At 54.8% G+C, this 7,500-nt stretch overlaps 1 protein-coding gene across 10 annotated transcripts in view; it reads left to right on the top strand.

Moving 5' to 3' along the window:
- nab (NGFI-A-binding protein homolog) overlaps nucleotides 1–7,500 on the top strand; it is a 1,330,987-nt gene that overhangs the window by 643,731 nt on the left and 679,756 nt on the right. The window lies entirely within an intron of this gene.

Here is a 7,500-nt window from a genome sequence, read left to right as displayed (position 1 = left end):
AGTATAGGTAGAACTCCCTGCCTTCACCCTGAGGGAGAGTATAGGTAGAACTCCCTGCCTTCACCCTGAGGGAGAGTATAGGTAGAACTCCCTGCCTTCACCCTGAGGGAGAGTATAGGCAGAACTCCCTGCCTTCACCCTGAGGGAGAGTATAGGTAGAACTGCCTGCCTTCACCCTGAGGGAGAGTATAGGTAGAACTCCCTGCCTTCACCCTGAGGGAGAGTATAGGTAGAACTCCCTGCCTTCACCCTGAGGGAGAGTATAGGTAGAACTCCCTGCCTTCACCCTGAGGGAGAGTATAGGCAGAACTGCCTGCCTTCACCCTGAGGGAGAGTATAGGTAGAACTCCCTGCCTTCACCCTGAGGGAGAGTATAGGTAGAACTCCCTGCCTTCACCCTGAGGGAGAGTATAGGTAGAACTCCCTGCCTTCACCCTGAGGGAGAGTATAGGTAGAACTCCCTGCCTTCACCCTGAGGGAGAGTATAGGTAGAACTCCCTGCCTTCACCCTGAGGGAGAGTATAGGTAGAACTCCCTGCCTTCACCCTGAGGGAGAGTATAGGTAGAACTCCCTGCCTTCACCATGAGGGAGAGTATAGGTAGAACTCCCTGCCTTCACCCTGAGGGAGAGTATAGGTAGAACTCCCTGCCTTCACCCTGAGGGAGAGTATAGGTAGAACTCCCTGCCTTCACCCTGAGGGAGAGTATAGGTAGAACTCCCTGCCTTCACCCTGAGGGAGAGTATAGGTAGAACTCCCTGCCTTAACCCTGAGGGAGAGTATAGGTAGAACTCCCTGCCTTAACCCTGAGGGAGAGTATAGGTAGAACTCCCTGCCTTCACCCTGAGGGAGAGTATAGGTAGAACTCCCTGCCTTCACCCTGAGGGAGAGTATAGGTAGAACTCCCTGCCTTCACCCTGAGGGAGAGTATAGGTAGAACTCCCTGCCTTCACCCTGAGGGAGAGTATAGGTAGAACTCCCTGCCTTCACCCTGAGGGAGAGTATAGGTAGAACTCCCTGCCTTCACCCTGAGGGAGAGTATAGGTAGAACTCCCTGCCTTCACCCTGAGGGAGAGTATAGGTAGAACTCCCTGCCTTCACCCTGAGGGAGAGTATAGGTAGAACTCCCTGCCTTCACCCTGAGGGAGAGTATAGGTAGAACTCCCTGCCTTCACCCTGAGGGAGAGTATAGGCAGAACTGCCTGCCTTCACCCTGAGGGAGAGTATAGGTAGAACTGCCTGCCTTCACCCTGAGGGAGAGTATAGGTAGAACTCCCTGCCTTCACCCTGAGGGAGAGTATAGGTAGAACTCCCTGCCTGCACCCCGAGGGAGAGTATAGGTAGAACTCCCAGCCTTCAACCTGAGGGAGAGTATAGGTAGAACTCCCTGCCTTCACCCTGAGGGAGAGTATAGGTAGAACTCCCTGCCTTCACCCTGAGGGATAGTATAGGCAGAACTGCCTGCCTTCACCCTGAGGGAGAGTATAGGTAGAACTGCCTGCCTTCACCCTGAGGGAGAGTATAGGTAGAACTCCCTGCCTTCACCCTGAGGGAGAGTATAGGTAGAACTCCCTGCCTTCACCCTGAGGGAGAGTATAGGTAGAACTCCCTGCCTTCACCCTGAGGGAGAGTATAGGCAGAACTGCCTGCCTTCACCCTGAGGGAGAGTATAGGTAGAACTCCCTGCCTTCACCCTGAGGGAGAGTATAGGTAGAACTCCCTGCCTTCACCCTGAGGGAGAGTATACGCAGAACTGCCTGCCTTCACCCTGAGGGAGAGTATAGGTAGAACTCCCTGCCTTCACCCTGAGGGAGAGTATAGGCAGAACTCCCTGCCTACACCCTGAGGGAGAGTATAGGTAGAACTCCCTGCCTTCACCCTGAGGGAGAGTATAGGTAGAACTCCCTGCCTTCACCCTGAGGGAGAGTATAGGTAGAACTGCCTGCCTTCACCCTGAGGGAGAGTATAGGTAGAACTCCCTGCCTTCACCCTGAGGGAGAGTATAGGCAGAACTCCCTGCCTTCACCCTGAGGGAGAGTATAGGTAGAACTCCCTGCCTTCACCCTGAGGGAGAGTATAGGTAGAACTCCCTGCCTTCACCCTGAGGGAGAGTATAGGTAGAACTCCCTGCCTTCACCCTGAGGGAGAGTATAGGTAGAACTCCCTGCCTTCACCCTGAGGGAGAGTATAGGTAGAACTCCCTGCCTTCACCCTGAGGGAGAGTATAGGTAGAACTCCCTGCCTTCACCCTGAGGGAGAGTATAGGAAGAACTCCCTGCCTTCACCCTGAGGGAGAGTATAGGTAGAACTCCCTGCCTTCACCCTGAGGGAGAGTATAGGTAGAACTCCCTGCCTTCACCCTGAAAGAGAGTATAGGTAGAACTCCCTGCCTTCACCCTGAGGGAGAGTATAGGTAGAACTCCCTGCCTTCACCCTGAGGGAGAGTATAGGTAGAACTCCCTGCCTTCACCCTGAGGGAGAGTATAGGTAGAACTCCCTGCCTTCACCCTGAGGGAGAGTATAGGCAGAACTCCCTGCCTTCACCCTGAGGGAGAGTATAGGTAGAACTCCCTGCCTTCACCCTGAGGGAGAGTATAGGTAGAACTCCCTGCCTTCACCCTGAGGGAGAGTATAGGTAGAACTCCCTGCCTTCACCCTGAGGGAGAGTATAGGCAGAACTGCCTGCCTTCACCCTGAGGGAGAGTATAGGTAGAACTCCCTGCCTTCACCCTGAGGGAGAGTATAGGTAGAACTCCCTGCCTTCACCCTGAGGGAGAGTATAGGCAGAACTGCCTGCCTTCACCCTGAGGGAGAGTATAGGTAGAACTCCCTGCCTTCACCCTGAGGGAGAGTATAGGCAGAACTCCCTGCCTTCACCCTGAGGGAGAGTATAGGTAGAACTCCCTGCCTTCACCCTGAGGGAGAGTATGGGTAGAACTCCCTGCCTTCACCCTGAGGGAGAGTATAGGCAGAACTCCCTGCCTTCACCCTGAGGGAGAGTATAGGTAGAACTCCCTGCCTTCACCCTGAGGGAGAGTATAGGCAGAACTCCCTGCCTTCACCCTGAGGGAGAGTATAGGTAGAACTCCCTGCCTTCACCCTGAGGGAGAGTATAGGCAGAACTCCCTGCCTTCACCCTGAGAGAGAGTATAGGCAGAACTCCCTGCCTTCACCCTGAGGGAGAGTATAGGTAGAACTCCCTGCCTTCACCCTGAGGGAGAGTATGGGTAGAACTCCCTCCCTTCACCCTGAGGGAGAGTATAGGCAGAACTCCCTGCCTTCACCCTGAGGGAGAGTATAGGCAGAACTCCCTGCCTTCACCCTGAGGGAGAGTATAGGTAGAACTCCCTGCCTTCACCCTGAGGGAGAGTATAGGTAGAACTCCCTGCCTTCACCCTGAGGGAGAGTATAGGTAGAACTCCCTGCCTTCACCCTGAGGGAGAGTATAGGCAGAACTCCCTGCCTTCACCCTGAGGGAGAGTATAGGTAGAACTCCCTGCCTTCACCCTGAGGGAGAGTATAGGTAGAACTGCCTGCCTTCACCCTGAGGGAGAGTATAGGTAGAACTCCCTGCCTTCACCCTGAGGGAGAGTATAGGTAGAACTCCCTGCCTTCACCCTGAGGGAGAGTATAGGTAGAACTCCCTGCCTTCACCCTGAGGGAGAGTATAGGTAGAACTCCCTGCCTTCACCCTGAGGGAGAGTATAGGTAGAACTCCCTGCCTTCACCCTGAGGGAGAGTATAGGTAGAACTCCCTGCCTTCACCCTGAGGGAGAGTATAGGTAGAACTCCCTGCCTTCACCCTGAGGGAGAGTATAGGTAGAACTCCCTGCCTTCACCCTGAGGGAGAGTATAGGTAGAACTCCCTGCCTTCACCCTGAGGGAGAGTATAGGTAGAACTCCCTGCCTTCACCCTGAGGGAGAGTATAGGTAGAACTCCCTGCCTTCACCCTGAGGGAGAGTATAGGTAGAACTCCCTGCCTTCACCCTGAGGGAGAGTATAGGTAGAACTCCCTGCCTTCACCCTGAGGGAGAGTATAGGTAGAACTCCCTGCCTTCACCCTGAGGGAGAGTATAGGTAGAACTCCCTGCCTTCACCCTGAGGGAGAGTATAGGTAGAACTCCCTGCCTTCACCCTGAGGGAGAGTATAGGTAGAACTCCCTGCCTTCACCCTGAGGGAGAGTATAGGCAGAACTGCCTGCCTTCACCCTGAGGGAGAGTATAGGTAGAACTCCCTGCCTTCACCCTGAGGGAGAGTATAGGTAGAACTCCCTGCCTTCACCCTGAGGGAGAGTATAGGTAGAACTCCCTGCCTTCACCCTGAGGGAGAGTATAGGTAGAACTCCCTGCCTTCACCCTGAGGGAGAGTATAGGCAGAACTGCCTGCCTTCACCCTGAGGGAGAGTATAGGTAGAACTCCCTGCCTTCACCCTGAGGGAGAGTATAGGTAGAACTCCCTGCCTTCACCCTGAGGGAGAGTATAGGTAGAACTCCCTGCCTTTACCCTGAGGGAGAGTATAGGTAGAACTCCCTGCCTTCACCCTGAGGGAGAGCATGGGTAGAACTCCCTGCCTTCACCCTGAGGGAGAGTATAGGCAGAACTGCCTGCCTTCACCCTGAGGGAGAGTATAGGTAGAACTCCCTGCCTTCACCCTGAGGGAGAGTATAGGTAGAACTCCCTGCCTTCACCCTGAGGGAGAGTATAGGTAGAACTCCCTGCCTTCACCCTGAGGGAGAGTATAGGTAGAACTCCCTGCCTTCACCCTGAGGGAGAGCATGGGTAGAACTCCCTGCCTTCACCCTGAGGGAGAGTATAGGTAGAACTCCCTGCCTTCACCCTGAGGGAGAGTATGGGTAGAACTCGCTGCCTTCACCCTGAGGGAGAGTATAGGTAGAACTCCCTGCCTTCACCCTGAGGGAGAGTATAGGTAGAACTCCCTGCCTTCACCCTGAGGGAGAGTATGGGTAGAACTCCCTGCCTTCACCCTGAGGGAGAGTATGGGTAGAACTCCCTGCCTTCACCCTGAGGGAGAGTATGGGTAGAACTCCCTGCCTTCACCCTGAGGGAGAGTATGGGTAGAACTCCCTGCCTTCACCCTGAGGGAGAGTATAGGTAGAACTCCCTGCCTTCACCCTGAGGGAGAGTATGGGTAGAACTCCCTGCCTTCACCCTGAGGGAGAGTATAGGTAGAACTCCCTGCCTTCACCCTGAGGGAGAGTATAGGTAGAACTCCCTGCCTTCACCCTGAGGGAGAGTATAGGTAGAACTCCCTGCCTTCACCCTGAGGGAGAGTATGGGTAGAACTCCCTGCCTTCACCCTGAGGGAGAGTATGGGTAGAACTCCCTGCCTTCACCCTGAGGGAGAGTATGGGTAGAACTCCCTGCCTTCACCCTGAGGGAGAGTATGGGTAGAACTCCCTGCCTTCACCCTGAGGGAGAGTATAGGTAGAACTCCCTGCCTTCACCCTGAGGGAGAGTATGGGTAGAACTCCCTGCCTTCACCCTGAGGGAGAGTATGGGTAGAACTCCCTGCCTTCACCCTGAGGGAGAGTATGGGTAGAACTCCCTGCCTTCACCCTGAGGGAGAGTATGGGTAGAACTCCCTGCCTTCACCCTGAGGGAGAGTATAGGTAGAACTCCCTGCCTTCACCCTGAGGGAGAGTATGGGTAGAACTCCCTGCCTTCACCCGGAGGGAGAGTATAGGTAGAACTCCCTGCCTTCACCCTGAGGGAGAGTATAGGTAGAACTCCCTGCCTTCACCCTGAGGGAGAGTATGGGTAGAACTCCCTGCCTTCACCCTGAGGGAGAGTATGGGTAGAACTCCCTGCCTTCACCCTGAGGGAGAGTATGGGTAGAACTCCCTGCCTTCACCCTGAGGGAGAGTATAGGTAGAACTCCCTGCCTTCACCCTGAGGGAGAGTATAGGTAGAACTCCCTGCCTTCACCCTGAGGGAGAGTATGGGTAGAACTCCCTGCCTTCACCCTGAGGGAGAGTATGGGTAGAACTCCCTGCCTTCACCCTGAGGGAGAGTATGGGTAGAACTCCCTGCCTTCACCCTGAGGGAGAGTATAGGTAGAACTCCCTGCCTTCACCCTGAGGGAGAGTATAGGTAGAACTCCCTGCCTTCACCCTGAGGGAGAGTATAGGTAGAACTCCCTGCCTTCACCCTGAGGGAGAGTATAGGTAGAACTCCCTGCCTTCACCCTGAGGGAGAGTATAGGTAGAACTCCCTGCCTTCACCCTGAGGGAGAGTATAGGTAGAACTCCCTGCCTTCACCCTGAGGGAGAGTATGGGTAGAACTCCCTGCCTTCACCCTGAGGGAGAGTAGGGGTAGAACTCCCTGCCTTCACCCTGAGGGAGAGTATGGGTAGAACTCCCTGCCTTCACCCTGAGGGAGAGTATAGGTAGAACTCCCTGCCTTCACCCTGAGGGAGAGTATAGGTAGAACTCCCTGCCTTCACCCTGAGGGAGAGTATAGGTAGAACTCCCTGCCTTCACCCTGAGGGAGAGTATAGGTAGAACTCCCTGCCTTCACCCTGAGGGAGAGTGTAGGTAGAACTTCCTGCCTTCACCCTGAGGGAGAGTATAGGTAGAACTCCCTGCCTTCACCCTGAGGGAGAGTATAGGTAGAACTCCCTGCCTTCACCCTGAGGGAGAGTATGGGTAGAACTCCCTGCCTTCACCCTGAGGGAGAGTATGGGTAGAACTCCCTGCCTTCACCCTGAGGGAGAGTATAGGTAGAACTCCCTGCCTTCACCCTGAGGGAGAGTATAGGTAGAACTCCCTGCCTTCACCCTGAGGGAGAGTATAGGTAGAACTCCCTGCCTTCACCCTGAGGGAGAGTATTGGTAGAACTCCCTGCCTTCACCCTGAGGGAGAGTATAGGTAGAACTCCCTGCCTTCACCCTGAGGGAGAGTATAGGTAGAACTCCCTGCCTTCACCCTGAGGGAGAGTATAGGTAGAACTCCCTGCCTTCACCCTGAGGGAGAGTATAGGTAGAACTCCCTGCCTTCACCCTGAGGGAGAGTATAGGTAGAACTCCCTGCCTTCATCCTGAGGGAGAGTATAGGTAGAACTCCCTGCCTTCACCCTGAGGGAGAGTATAGGTAGAACTCCCTGCCTTCACCCTGAGGGAGAGTATAGGTAGAACTCCCTGCCTTCACCCTGAGGGAGAGTATAGGTAGAACTCCCTGCCTTCACCCTGAGGGAGAGTATAGGTAGAACTCCCTGCCTTCACCCTGAGGGAGAGCATGGGTAGAACTCCCTGCCTTCACCCTGAGGGAGAGCATGGGTAGAACTCCCTGCCTTCACCCTGAGGGAGAGCATGGGTAGAACTCCCTGCCTTCACCCTGAGGGAGAGTATAGGTAGAACTCCCTGCCTTCACCCTGAGGGAGAGTATAGGTAGAACTCCCTGCCTTCACCCTGAGGGAGAGTATAGGCAGAACTCCCTGCCTTCACCCTGAGGGAGAGTATAGGCAGAACTCCCTGCCTTCA

This window comes from Cherax quadricarinatus, chromosome 96 (assembly GCF_038502225.1).
Source record: "Cherax quadricarinatus isolate ZL_2023a chromosome 96, ASM3850222v1, whole genome shotgun sequence".
Classification (NCBI taxonomy): Eukaryota; Metazoa; Arthropoda; class Malacostraca; order Decapoda; family Parastacidae; genus Cherax; species Cherax quadricarinatus.
Note: the sequence above shows the minus strand (reverse complement) of the source record. Positions and strands in the feature narration are given on the sequence as shown.